Raw genomic sequence first — 15,594 nt, 5'->3', positions numbered from 1 at the left:
TACTTTTATTATTCTTTTTTATTTTTTATTGTTTATTATGTTTTCATTTTTTATTTTATTTTTATTATTTTGTATCATTTATTATTTTTATTTTTCTGTTTTCTTTTTTTCTATTTTTTCAATATTTAATTTCCCAGATTCTATTTTTATGCTTTATTTTTTTATTTATTATTTTTCATTTTTTGCTTGTCATCTTCCGTTTTACACTATTATTATTCATTGTTAGGGCTAGCGGAACGCACCGAGTAATAGGTAGGTAGCTACAAGGTGAGTTCGCAGCCCGAGGTCCACCGTGCAGAGATATCTGCTGCTAAGTAATGGCGGATGGACTCTGAACTCGCACGTGGGTTAAGCTTCACCCCGTGTGAACTGGTAGCGAACTCTGTTGCCTCACAGAGTCGCGCTGTACACAAAACTAATACCCTAACTAGGGTTGTGCTTGCTCTGGAACTCTTCTGTGCTAACCGCACACATGAAGGAACCAGATCCTAAGCCAACGGCTAATTGCCCCCACTGACGCTAGCTGCCTGTCTGAGTGTACAGTCCCAATGCTACAGCTTCACACCACATAAGAACGGAGTGGTATAGTGTTATGGCTGGCAATCAGGCAACACAGCGTGCAGTAATCAGCGCACATACAGAGATCTGGCAATAACCAAAAACAATAGGACGAGCTCTGAGACGTGGAATCTCTGTAGACTGCAGTACCTGATCTATCCTCACACAACTATAAGCAGCAGTGGATTGCGCCTATAACTACCTATGCAACTCGACACTGCCTGAGGAGCTGACTAGCCTGCAGATAGAAATACAAGCCTGACTTACCTCAGAGAAATACCCCAAAGGAATAGGCAGCCCCCCACATATAATGACTGTTAGCAAGATGAAAAGACAAACGTAGGAATGAAATAGATTCAGCAAAGTGAGGCCCGATATTCTAGACAGAGCGAGGATAGCAAAGAGAACTATGCAGTCTACAAAAAACCCTAAAACGAAAACCACGCAAAGGGGCAAAAAGACCCACCGTGCCGAACTAACAGCACGGCGGTGCACCCCTTTGCTTCTCAGAGCTTCCAGCAAAAGTTAATAGCAAGCTGGACAGAAAAAACAGAAAACAAACTAGAAGCACTTATCTAGCAGAGCAGCAGGCCCAAGGTAAGATGCAGTACCTCAGATCCAACACTGGAACATTGACAAGGAGCAAGGAAGACAGACTCAGGTGGAGCTAAATAGCAAGGCAGCCAACGAGCTCACCAAAACACCTGAGGGAGGAAGCCCAGAGACTGCAATACCACTTGTGACCACAGAAGTGAATTCAGCCACAGAATTCACAACAGTACCCCCCCCTTGAGGAGGGGTCACCGAACCCTCACCAGAACCCCCAGGCCGACCAGGATGAGCCACATGAAAGGCACGAACAAGATCTGGGGCATGGACATCAGAGGCAAAAACCCAGGAATTATCTTCCTGAGCATAACCCTTCCATTTAACCAGATACTGGAGTTTCCGTCTAGAGACACGAGAATCCAAAATCTTCTCCACAATATACTCCAATTCCCCCTCCACCAAAACAGGGGCAGGAGGCTCCACAGATGGAACCATAGGTGCCACGTATCTCCTCAACAACGACCTATGGAATACATTATGTATGGAAAAGGAGTCTGGGAGGGTCAGACGAAAAGACACCGGATTGAGAATCTCAGAAATCCTATACGGACCAATAAAACGAGGTTTAAATTTAGGAGAGGAAACCTTCATAGGAATATGACGAGAAGATAACCAAACCAGATCCCCAACACGAAGTCGGGGTCCCACACGGCGTCTGCGATTAGCGAAAAGCTGAGCCTTCTCCTGGGACAAGGTCAAATTGTCCACTACCTGAGTCCAGATCTGCTGCAACCTGTCCACCACAGAATCCACACCAGGACAGTCCGAAGACTCAACCTGTCCTGAAGAGAAACGAGGATGGAACCCAGAATTGCAGAAAACTGGAGAGACCAAGGTAGCCGAGCTGGCCCGATTATTAAGGGCGAACTCAGCCAACGGCAAAAATGACACCCAATCATCCTGGTCAGCGGAAACAAAACATCTCAGATATGTTTCCAAGGTCTGATTGGTTCGTTCGGTCTGGCCATTAGTCTGAGGATGGAAGGCTGAGGAAAAAGATAGGTCAATGCCCATCCTACCACAAAAGGCTCGCCAGAACCTCGAGACAAACTGGGAACCTCTGTCAGAAACAATATTCTCAGGAATGCCATGTAAACGAACCACATGCTGAAAGAACAAAGGCACCAAATCAGAGGAGGAAGGCAATTTAACCAAGGGCACCAGATGGACCATTTTAGAAAAGCGATCACAGACCACCCAAATGACCGACATTTTTTGAGAAACGGGAAGGTCAGAAATGAAATCCATCGAAATATGTGTCCAAGGCCTCTTCGGGACCGGCAAGGGCAAAAGCAACCCACTGGCACGTGAACAGCAGGGCTTAGCCCTAGCACAAATTCCACAGGACTGCACAAAAGCACGCACATCCCGTGACAGAGATGGCCACCAGAAGGATCTAGCAACCAACTCCCTGGTACCAAAGATTCCTGGATGACCGGCCAGCACCGAACAATGAAGTTCAGAGATAACTTTACTAGTCCACCTATCAGGGACGAACAGTTTCTCGGCCGGACAACGATCAGGTTTATTAGCCTGAAATTTCTGCAACACTCTCCGCAAATCAGGGGAGATGGCAGACACAATGACTCCTTCCTTGAGGATACTCGCCGGCTCAGATAACCCCGGAGAATCGGGCACAAAACTCCTAGACAGAGCATCCGCCTTCACATTTTTAGAGCCCGGAAGGTATGAAATCACAAAATCAAAACGAGCAAAAAATAACTACCAACGGGCCTGTCTAGGATTCAAGCGCTTGGCAGACTCAAGATAAGTCAAGTTCTTATGATCAGTCAATACCACCACGCGATGCTTAGCTCCTTCAAGCCAATGACTCCACTCCTCGAATGCCCACTTCATGGCCAGCAACTCTCGGTTGCCCACATCATAATTTCGCTCAGCAGGCGAAAACTTCCTGGAAAAGAAAGCGCATGGTTTCATCACTGAGCAACCAGAACCTCTCTGTGACAAAACAGCCCCTGCTCCAATCTCAGAAGCATCAACCTCGACCTGGAACGGAAGAGAAACATCAGGTTGACACAACACAGGGGCACAGCAAAGACGACGCTTCAACTCCTGAAAAGCTTCCACGGCAGCAGAAGACCAATTAACCAAATCAGCACCCTTCTTGGTCAAATCGGTCAATGGTCTGGCAATGCTAGAAAAATTACAGATGAAGCGACGATAAAAATTAGCAAAGCCCAGGAATTTCTGCAGACTTTTCAGAGATGTCGGCTGAGTCCAATCCTGGATGGCCTGAACCTTAACCGGATCCATCTCGATAGTAGAAGGGGAAAAGATGAACCCCAAAAATGAAACTTTCTGCACACCGAAGAGACACTTTGATCCCTTCACGAACAAGGAATTAGCACGCAGTACCTGGAAAACCATTCTGACCTGCTTCACATGAGACTCCCAATCATCTGAGAAGATCAAAATGTCATCCAAGTAAACAATCAAGAATTTATCCAGATACTCACGGAAAATGTCATGCATAAAAGACTGAAAAACAGATGGAGCATTGGCAAGTCCGAACGGCATCACCAGATACTCAAAATGACCCTCGGGCGTATTAAATGCCGTTTTCCATTCATCTCCCTGCCTGATTCTCACCAGATTATACGCACCACGAAGATCAATCTTAGTAAACCAACTAGCCCCCTTAATCCGAGCAAACAAGTCAGAAATCAATGGCAAGGGATACTGAAACTTAACAGTGATCTTATTAAGAAGGCGGTAATCAATACACGGTCTTAGCGAACCATCCTTCTTGGCTACAAAAAAGAACCCTGCTCCCAATGGTGACGACGATGGGCGAATATGTCCCTTCTCCAGGGACTCCTTCACATAACTGCGCATAGCGGTGTGTTCAGGTACGGACAAATTAAATAAACGACCCTTAGGGAATTTACTACCAGGAATCAAATCGATAGCACAATCACAATTCCTATGCGGAGGTAGGGCATCAGACTTGGACTCTTCAAATACATCCTGAAAGTCCGACAAGAACTCTGGGATGTCAGAAGGAATGGATGACGAAATAGACAAAAATGGAACATCACCATGTACTCCCTGACAACCCCAGCTGGTTACCGACATAGAGTTCCAATCCAATACTGGATTATGGGTTTGTAGCTATGGCAACCCCAACACGACCACATCATGCAAATTATGCAGTACCAGAAAGCGAATAACTTCCTGATGTGCAGGAGCCATGCACATGGTCAGCTGGGCCCAGTACTGAGGCTTATTCTTGGCCAAAGGTGTAGCATCAATTCCTCTCAACGGAATAGGACACCGCAAAGGCTCCAAGAAAAATCCACAACGTTTAGCATAATCCAAATCCATCAGATTCAGGGCAGCGCCTGAATCCACAAACGCCATGACAGAATATGATGACAAAGAGCACATTAAGGTAATGGACAAAAGGAATTTGGACTGTACAGTACCAATAACGGCAGAGCTATCGAACCGCCTAGTGCGTTTAGGACAATTAGAAATAGCATGAGTAGAATCACCACAATAGAAACACAGTCTGTTCAGACGTCTGTGTTCGTGCCGTTCTACTTTAGTCATAGTCCTGTCGCACTGCATAGGCTCAGGCTTACTCTCAGACAATACCGCCAGATGGTGCACAGATTTACGCTCGCGCAAGCGACGACCGATCCGAATGGCCAAGGACATAGACTCATTCAAACCAGCAGGCATAGGAAATCCCACCATTACATCCTTAAGAGCTTCAGAGAGACCCTTTCTGAACAAAGCCGCTAGTGCAGATTCATTCCACAGAGTGAGTACTGACCATTTCCTAAATTTCTGACAATATACTTCTACATCATCCTGACCCTGGCATAAAGCCAGCAGATTTTTCTCAGCTTGATCCACTGAATTAGGCTCATCGTAAAGCAATCCCAGCGCCTGGAAAAATGCATCAACATTACTCAATGCAGAATCTCCTGGTGCAAGAGAAAACGCCCAGTCCTGTGGGTCGCCGCGCAAAAAAGAAATAATAATCAAAACCTGTTGAATAGGATTACCAGAAGAATGAGGTTTCAAGGCCAAAAATAGCTTACAATTATTTCTGAAGCTCAGGAACTTAGTTCTGTCACCCAAAAACAAATCAGGAATCGGAATTCTTGGTTCTAGCATCGATTTCTGATCAATAGTATCTTGAATCTTTTGTACATTTACAACGAGATTATCCATTGAGGAGCACAGAGCCTGAATATCCATGTCCACAGCTGTGTCCTGAAGCACTCTAATGTCTAGGGGAAAAAAAAGACTGAAGACAGAGCTAAGAAAAAAAAAATGATGTCAGGAATTTTTTTTTCCCTCTATTGGAAATCATTGGAGAGGCTCCTTGTACTGTTATGGCTGGCAATCAGGCAACACAGCGTGCAGTAATCAGCGCACATACAGAGATCTGGCAATAACCAAAAACAATAGGACGAGCTCTGAGACGTGGAATCTCTGTAGACTGCAGTACCTGATCTATCCTTACACAACTATAAGCAGCAGTGGATTGCGCCTATAACTACCTATGCAACTCGACACTGCCTGAGGAGCTGACTAGCCTGCAGATAGAAATACAAGCCTGACTTACCTCAGAGAAATACCCCAAAGGAATAGGCAGCCCCCCACATATAATGACTGTTAGCAAGATGAAAAGACAAACGTAGGAATGAAATAGATTCAGCAAAGTGAGGCCCGATATTCTAGACAGAGCGAGGATAGCAAAGAGAACTATGCAGTCTACAAAAAACCCTAAAACGAAAACCACGCAAAGGGGCAAAAAGACCCACCGTGCCGAACTAACAGCACGGCGGTGCACCCCTTTGCTTCTCAGAGCTTCCAGCAAAAGTTAATAGCAAGCTGGACAGAAAAAACAGAAAACAAACTAGAAGCACTTATCTAGCAGAGCAGCAGGCCCAAGGAAAGATGCAGTAGCTCAGATCCAACACTGGAACATTGACAAGGAGCAAGGAAGACAGACTCAGGTGGAGCTAAATAGCAAGGCAGCCAACGAGCTCACCAAAACACCTGAGGGAGGAAGCCCAGAGACTGCAATACCACTTGTGACCACAGAAGTGAATTCAGCCACAGAATTCACAACAGTATAGTATCCACTGGCATAAGCCAAAACACATTTCATACTGGCGCATGGCCGTGCCTTATATAGCTGCAGCAAGTAAAAGACCTTCCTAGAAGGACCAATGAGAGACTGCCATACCTGAGCATGTGACCCTAAATCTCCACTGAGAGATCTTGCCCTGGGCATGCTCAGTGTGTGCAAAGCAGGACTTAGTCCTAGCACCTAAAGGACCTTCCTGAAAGGACCAATGGACTTAGCTGCAGTATCTGACCATGTGACCCTCGATCTTCACTGAGAGATCTTACTCAGGGCATGCTCAGAATGAGAAAAGCAGGACTTAGTCCCAGAAGCATCTGCTCGCCGCTGCCCAGCACTGACTTCAATGGCAGAAGCAGGAAAAGCAGCAGTAACTCTTTGTACAGAGTGGGACTGAGCAAGATGCTGGGACAGACGTCTCCGCTGAGCAGACTCCACTGCGGCAGGAGAAGAATGGGAGACCGCAGCGGAGATGGCCCAAGATTCCCTCTCTGCAGAGGCAGGAGCTCAACCCCTAACATTACCCCCCTCCTAGGACCCCCCCCCTCCTTGGGCCTTGCTACGCTCGAAGGTGGCAATGAGCTGTGGAGCCCGAATGTGCTCCACAGGCTCCCAGGACCGTAACTCTTCCAGTCCACCAAATAAAAAATTTTGCCACGTACCACCTTGCACCCCAAAATAGCGTTCACCTCAAAATCGTCCGTAGACGAACCCGATGTCCTGGCAGATGACTCGGAAAACTGGGACATGTATACGGGCTTAAGGAGGGACACATGAAAGGTGTCGGTGATACCTAGGCGTGGAGGAAGGGCTAGACGGTAGACCACAGGATTAACCTGTTCGAGGACCTTGAAAGGACCCAAGTAGCGAGGTGCAAACTTAGTGGACTCTACACGCAGCCTGATGTTACGGGCGGAGAGCCACACCAAATCGCCAGGAGCAAAGGTCGGGGCAGGGTGCCGATGTGCATCGGCGGAGGACCTCATTCTCTCCTTGGAGGCCTGGATGGCATCCTGAGTGCGGTCCCAAATGTCCCATGCCTCCACTGCCGATTCTGCCACCCTGGAGTCAGCAGAGGACACGGGCTGTTATAAACTTAGTGCTAAGTGCAGTGGAGATCAGTATCATGGGTCAGAAAAGAGGCCGAGAGACAACAGGTTAAGAGTTCAATAATATTTATGATGGTATGCAGGTAAACAGCTATGACACAGCAAGTTAGTAGCAGACAGAGCTGGATAAGCAGTAAGCACGTGTACAGACCGTGGAAGTCCAAGTATGTGAGATCCAGAGACCTGGAGACCAGGCCAGCCTCCTAGCAGGGAACAGTCCAGCAGCAGAGATGAGTGCAGAGCAGATCCAGGGAAACAAGTCTTATGATGAAGAGATGTAGATCCGGAGACAGATGGGGTATCCCAAGGTAATGAAGAAACCAGCAAGATAGCAGTTCTTCCAGCTTGATCACAAGTCCAGGAACAAGATACTCAAGCAATGAGTAATATACAGAGCTCCCTTATATACACCACAGACAGGAACAAGGAAAGTCTGACAGGAAGCAAGATGGCCCCCGTGAGGCCAGTGACTCCATCTTAGGTAAGGGCAAAAGTAACCGAACTGAGGGCAACAGCAGACAGGAACAGATGTACAGTCCAAATCCTTACACGGGCATAGGCACAGGAACCCGCGGATGCTGGCCGTAATTAAGGAGGAAAGGAGTCTGACCGGTGGAGTCGGCTACAGCGTTGTTAAGGGCAAACTCTGCCCACAGTAATAAGGATGCCCAGTCATCCTACCTGGCAGAAACAAAATGTCGTAAGTATGTGACCAGAGTCTGATTGGCCCTCTCTACCAACCCATTCGTCTCGGGATGATATGCGGAAGAGAGATTTAACTCAATGCTGAGAAGACGACACAGCTCTCTCCAGAACCGAGACGCAAACTGGGGACCCCGGTCACTGACAATTTTGTCCGGCATGCTGTGTAGGCGGAAGATGTGTTTTATGAACAACGCTGCCAAGGCCCATGCAGAAGGTAGCTGTGGAAGCGGCACCAAATGAACCATTTTCGAGAAATGATCGGTAATAACCCAAATGATGGTACAGCCACGAGACTTGGGGAAACCTACTGCAAAGTCCATCCCGACCATCTCCCAGGGCCTGTCCACCACCGGCAAGGGATGGAGCAAGCCAGCTGGCCGTTGTCGAGGAGACTTATTTTTGGCGCAGGAGACACAGGCCAGAACATAATCTCTGACATCTCTGAGCATATGCGGCCACCAGTACGTCCTCGCCAGCAGCTCAGATGTCCTCTTCGTCCCAAAGTGTCCACCCATCCTGGACGAATGAGCCCAAGAGAGAACCTCCGGTCGCAAATTTATGGGCACAAAAGTCTTGCCTGGAGGCACAGACTCTAGCGACACCGGAGCTACGGTTCTCAGGCTCTCAGAAGGGACAATAAGCAGAGGCTCTCCTTCCTCCTCCTCAGATGATACAACAGAGCGAGAAAGGGCATCAGCATGAATGTTCTTCTCCCCAGCAAGATAATGGAGGGTGAAATGAAACCAAGAGAAGAACAAGGACCATCTGGCCTGGCGAGAATTTAGCCACTGGGCTGTTTGCAAGTATAGCAAATTTTTGTGATCAGTGAAGACTTGAAAGGGAAAACGAGCCCCCTCCAAGAGATGTCTCCACTCCGAAAAGGCCAACTTCATCGCTAGCCCTGTCCCCGATGGAATAATTCCTCTCCGCTGGTGTGAAGGTCTTGGAGAAGAAGAAGCACGGGTGCTTCCGACCTTGAGCATCCTTTTGGAAGAGGACTGCTCCTGCACCAACGGAAGAGGCATCCACCTCCATTATAAACGGCTTATCCACATCGGGACGATGTAGAATGGGACCGCGAGCAAAATGAGACTTAATAGAAGAAAAGGCCCTGGAGACCTCTTCAGACCACAATTTGGGATTTGCTCCCTTCTTGGTGAGGGCTACCAAGGGAGTTATCAAAGTTGAGAAGTGGGGAATGAGTTGGCGGTAATAATTAATGAACCCCATAAAGTGCTGCACCGCCTTGAGAGAATGGGGCTCTTGCCAGTCCATCACAGCCTGTAGTTTGGCAGGATCCATAGCCAATCCCTGGGCGGAGATGATATAGCCCTGGAAAGGTAAAGACTCCTGCTCAAACATACACTTCTCCAACTTTGCATAAAGAGAGTTTGCCCGTAGGAGGTCGAAGACTCTGCCAACATCTCTCCAGTGGGAGTCAATATCTGGAGAAAAGATGAGAATATCATCCAGATAGCCTATGACCGAGGTGGAAAGCATATCCCGGAAGATGTCGTTGACAAAGTCTTGGAAAACGGCTGGGGCATTACAGAGCCCGAAGGGCATCACCAGATACTCATAGTGCACATCTCTGGTGTTAAACGCCGTCTTCCATTCGTCCCCCTCACGGATGCGAATCAGGTTATAAGCACCCCGCAGATCTAATTTGGTAAATACCTTTGCTCCCCGTAGCCTATCAAAAAGCTCAGAAATCAGGGGCAGCGGGTACTTATTCTTAACGGTGATGGCGTTAAGACCCCTGTAATCTATGCAAGGACGTAATTCTCCATTCTTCTTCTGCACGAAGAAGAACCCTGCCCCTGCTGGTGACACTGACTTCCTAATGAACCCTCTTGCCAAATTCTACTGGATGTATCGGGACATGGCCTCCGTTTCCGGGAGAGAGAGGATAGACACGTCCCCGAGGACGTTCTGCTCCAGGCAAGAGATCTATAGGACAGTCATAGGGACGGTGAGGTGGAAGGGTCTCCGCAGCCCTCTTGGAGAAGACGTCTGCATAGGACCAATAGTATTTGGGTAGAGAAGAGAGATCTGCGGGTATCTCGGTGGTGGAAACCTGAACGCACTCTTTCACACATCTGCCCTTACAGAATTCACTCCAACCCAATATCCTCCCAGAGGTCCACTCAATATGTGGGGAGTGGAAACGGAGCCAGGGTATTCCCAGCAGAATCTCATCCATTCCCTCGGGAAGGACAAGAAGGGAAATTATCTCCTGGTGGGATTGTGACATGGCTAACGTGAAAGGGACAGTCTGATGTGTGATTTGTAATGGAAGTGTCGACCCATTCACCACTCTAACAGTTACTGGTTTGGCAAGCATTACCAGAGGTATTGCGTGGTGCAGAGCAAAAGCAGAAGATATGAAATTTCCCTCTGCTCCTGAATCCACACAAAGCTCTACTGTAAGAGTGGATGAGCCTAACAGGATTGTCCCCTTAAAGGACAACTTGGAGGAAAATGCCGCTGTGTCCAGTGAACCTCCTCCAATGGTCACTAGACGCGATCATTTCCCAACCGCCGTGGCATAGTGTCCCAGTTGTTGGAAATTTTTACACACCACAGGTACTCGAGCGGTCTGAGACCAAGAACCCACTCGAGAGACCTCCATAGCCTTATGGGAGTCGGACGCCAGAACAGGAGATTATAGAGGATTGGCAAAGGTGGGAGCCAACTGAAACCTCTGCCTACACTGGGTCCGCTCCAACCTCCGCTCGCTAAAACGGAGATCGATGCGGGTAGATATAGTAATAAGTTCCTCCAGTGTGGCGGGAATCTCCCTGGTGGCCAAGGCGTCCTTTACATGATCAGCCAGTCCTTTCCAGAGCACCGGAATAAGGACTTTATCCGGCCATTCTAGCTCAGAGGCTAGAGTCCGGAATTGGATGGCGAACTGGCTGACCATGGACGAACCCTGAGTAATTGCCAACAATTGGAGCGCGGTATCGTGGGTGACACGTGGTCCCAAAAAGACCTGCCTCAGAGCATCCAAGAAGAGAGGAGCACTCTGTACCACACGATCATCACGCTCCCAAAGCGGCGTTGCCCACTCCAACGCCCTGCCCAACAAAAGAGATAAAATGAATCCCACTTTCGCCCATTCCGTAGGAAAACGTGCAGCCAGCAGCTCAAGATGTATGGAGCACTGGCTCACGAATCCCCGACATAGCTTACTGTCACCAGCAAACTTGTCTGGAAGCGGGAGACGGGATAAAGTCGGAGCAAGGGTGGCAGCGGACAAACTGGCTGCAGCTACACTTGCAGCCTGAACAGCGACAGCAGTGACGTCCACAGCTGAGGTGGCACGCTCTAGAGCCGCCAACCTACCCTCCAGCTGCTGAATGTACCCCTGTAGACGCTGATCGTCCGCCATTTACTAGCCAGACCCTGGCGCTAGTATTATGTTAGGGCTAGCGGAACGCACCGAGTAATAGGTAGGTAGCTACAAGGTGCGTTCGCAGCCCGGGGTCCACCGTGCAGAGATATCTGCTGCTAAGTAATGGTGGATGGACTCTGAACTCACACGTGGGTTAAGCTTCACCCCGTGTGAACTGGTAGCGAACTCTGTTGCCTCACAACAACAAAACACAAAACTAATACCCTAACTAGGGTTGTGCTTGCTCTGGAACTCTTCTGTGCTAACTGCACACATGAAGGAACCAGATGCTAAGCCAACGGCTAATTGCCCCCACTGACGCTAGCTGCCTGCCTGAGTGTACAGTCCCAATGCTACAGCTTCACACCACATAAGAACGGAGTGGTATAGTATCCACTGGCATAAGCCAAAACACATTTGATACTAGCGCATGGCCGTGCGGCCATGCGAGCCTTATATAGCTGCAGCAAGTAAAAGACCTTCCTAGAAGGACCAATGAGAGACTGCCATACCTGAGCATGTGACCCTAAATCTCCACTGAGAGATCTTGCCCTGGGCATGCTCAGTGTGTGCAAAGCAGGACTTAGTCCTAGCACCTAAAGGACCTTCCTGAAAGGACCAATGGACTTAGCTGCAGTTTTTGACCATGTGACCCTCGATCTCCACTGAGAGATCTTACTCAGGGCATGTTCAGAACGAGAAAAGCAGGACTTAGTCCCAGATGCATCTGCTCGCCGCTGCCCAGCACTGACTTCAATGGCAGAAGCAGGAAAAGCAGCAGTAACTCTTTGTACAGAGTGGGACTGAGCAAGACGCTGGGACCGACGTCTCCGCTGAGCAGACTCCACTGGGGCAGGAGAAGAATGGGAGACCGCAGCGGAGATAGCCCGAGGTTCCCCCTGTGCAGAGGTGGGAACTCGACCCCTAAAATTCATATTTTGTATTATTTTTCCTATATAATCCGAGACATTTTATTATTTTGATTTTTATTTCATATTTTTCTTCTTCATTATTATTTTTTTCATTTTTTCATTTATCAATATCTATTTTTATTTCCTTTAGACATCATGTTTTTGGCCTATTTTTCCATTCTGCCCGTCACCAGTGTGTCTATTCTAATATTGTCTACATTACAACTATTCTGTAGCATTCATATAATATTGTTCCATTTGCCTTTGGCACTTATCCCACAAGTGTGTACAGTTATATCTTTTTCCCTGACCAGTATTAGGTACACTTTTACCGTGTTCAATATTATTCTTTCCTACACTCTGCTCCTATAGTTAAAAACCATCTATTACCTGCGCTGATAGACTTGGATAACCGGACGCCACACTAACAACTACCGCGCATGCGCGGTAGGTGTATTACATTGCGCCGTGTTACCTCCCATATCCTGACGCTATACGAGCGTCCCTAGCAACCACCGCGCATCCGTAGTACATCGCGCCGCGCCACTTCCGGTCTAAACGCTGGCATGATGGCTCTTAAACGCCGCGGTCACTGACACTGACGCACACAGCACAAGCAGGGCGCGGGAGCGCCGCTCTTCCTGACAACCTACTAAGGCAATACATATGGGCTTACACTAGGAGCTTTTCCCTAAACCTTACGCATATCCCATATCCTTACCTTATGCACATCTTTGCAGGTTCAGCCATACAGTGACATACAGCATTTACCCTGACGCCACATACCGTTACCTTAGGTAATTTGATGGTTCTTCTATCATTCTCTGACTCTGACATGATACATTTTTCTAATTATCACACTATTCCCTACAGCATATTATCTGAATATAGTGTGTGTGTTTCCCGTTTGGGATTATATCGTGATTGGCTATATTTTGTGAAAGGTAAAACTTGTATTACTCTTTCCTCTCTCATATGTGATTATTTGGTTTATGGACACGAGTTTACATTGGTGCAGTTTACATTTCTTTAACAGGTTTTGTGCTTTGGTGCTATTTTCTTTGGCTTTACACCTATTGTGTACAATTTTTTAATAATACAATGGTATCTGTGATTTATGTTCTGTGATTTATGTTTGGTGTACCTGCTTTTTCTTTCCACAGCGATATATAATTAAGAATCCGGTGGGTTCGAAACGTCATGTATTTATGAAACGCTTTTCACTTTACATGTTTGACACTGATTCATATGCTTGTGTACACAATAAATTGTTAAAACATTTTTGCATCATATTCCACCCGTGAGTGCGGTGTGTTTTCTAAATTATTATAGTTAGGACTCTGGTCCATTAAACCAGCACCCCAAACAATTTTTCAACTGAGTGCAGACCAATTCTCTACAAATCATTGCTATTATCTTGGTCTTTGCGTCTGCTTTCCCCTATGTCATCTGACACTTTTGCCTACGATACGGCTACTAGTTCCAGTATACTCTCACAGGTTACTGGGTCCAGTGATTTCCTTAAAACTCCAGCACAGGAGTTGAGGACAAGAGATTATGAAAAAGAGAAAAGACGTCTAATTTCACATGACCTTCATTGCACTATACTGGTGGAATATCACCGCCAGAATAAAATCCCGAGGGGTCTCAGAAGTATTTTGCGCCCTACTTTGTTTGCTGATAACGAGGAATTTTGTGATAAGAATAAAAAAATTCTGAATAAATGCTCCCTTGATATCATTGTATTCACGGTGGAATATTTGCAGAAAAGCATAGCTGAGACTAAATTGAAAGTTGAAGCCATTGAAACACAACTTAGCGCTACTCTTTCATCTACTGAATGGACTACTCTTAAAATAAAGACTGATAAAATCTTGGCTGAGCACGAGAAAATTCTACAAGATCGGAAGAGACAGAAATTTCATAGAGACAACGAGGATTACGCAAATAATAGAGTTTACATGGAACGAATCCTCCACTTGGCGTCAACCCTCCACCCAGAGAAGATTCGGTTCCTTCAGTTCAAGTGCGGACTCTTCTGCAGGATCAAGCCGGCCACGTTTTTTACCGAAAAGCCGCAGGGGAGGCTCACACCAGGGAGGCCCGCGAGACGATCATGGAGAAAGAATGACAACACTCTCCCAGGTAGGCCGTCCAACCTGGTGATCAATATTTCCAGCCATCTACTCTCTCCTGTGGAACTTTCCTTGCTTGAAAAAGACATCATTCTGCCCCACTCCAAGCTGGAATGCTTTCCAGCTTGAGAGGGACCTTCATATGTTTTATCGTTCAGTTAGATTGAAAGCCCACTTTGGTCTCTTACCCAGTACCATAGAGCACGGAACATCCCGAACAGGTGAGGTTGTCCAATCTGAACTCTCTATTGCATCACTCGGCCTACGTACTCCAAGCCGTTTCCAACCACCACGCACACATCATGCTATAGAAACGTTCATCGAACTGGTGGACTGTGAGGTCAAACAGCTTTCACATGAACAAAAATTGGGTTTCTTTCCCACCCATTCCAACCTTTCACTAAGTGAAAAGATAGCATTAACCCCTTTACCCCCAAGGGTGGTTTGCACGTTAATGACCGGGCCAATTTTTACAATTCTGACCACTGTCCCTTTATGAGGTTATAACTCTGGAACGCTTCAATGGATTCCAGTGATTCTGACATTGTTTTCTCATGACACATTGTACTTCATGACAATGGTAAAAATTATTTGATAGTACTTGCGTTTATTTGTGAAAAAAACGGAAATTTGGCGAAAATTATGAAAATTTCGCAATTTTCCAACTTTGAATTTTTATGCAATTAAATCACAGATATATGTCCCACAAAATACTTAATAAGTAACATTTCCCACATGTTTACTTTACATCAGCACAATTTTGGAACCAAAATTTTTTTTTGTTAGGGAGTTATAAGGGTTAAAAGTTGACCAGCAATTTCTCATTTTTACAACACCATTTTTTTTTAGGGACCACATCTCATTTGAAGTCATTTTGAGGGGTCTATATGATAGAAAATACCCAAGTGTGACACCATTTTAAAAACTGCACCCCTCATGGTGCTCAAAACCATATTCAAGAAGTTTATTAACCCTTCTGGTGCTTCACAGGAATTTTTGGAATGTTTAAATAAAAATGAACATTTAACTTTTTTTCACAAAAAAT

At 46.6% G+C, this 15,594-nt stretch overlaps 1 protein-coding gene across 2 annotated transcripts in view; it reads right to left on the bottom strand.

Annotated features, from left to right (window-relative positions):
• DNAJC5B (DnaJ heat shock protein family (Hsp40) member C5 beta) overlaps positions 1-7,930 on the bottom strand; it is a 284,887-nt gene extending 276,957 nt beyond the window's left edge. For both annotated transcript variants that reach the window (XM_069731420.1, XM_069731422.1), the window contains exon 1: positions 7,553-7,930. The gene's annotated coding sequence lies outside the window, so the exon portion shown is untranslated. The remainder of the gene's footprint in view (positions 1-7,552) is intronic.
• Positions 7,931-15,594: the final 7,664 nt, after the last annotated feature.

This window comes from Ranitomeya imitator, chromosome 6 (assembly GCF_032444005.1).
Source record: "Ranitomeya imitator isolate aRanImi1 chromosome 6, aRanImi1.pri, whole genome shotgun sequence".
Classification (NCBI taxonomy): domain Eukaryota; kingdom Metazoa; phylum Chordata; class Amphibia; order Anura; family Dendrobatidae; genus Ranitomeya; species Ranitomeya imitator.
This window is presented reverse-complemented; position numbering and strand designations above follow the sequence as displayed.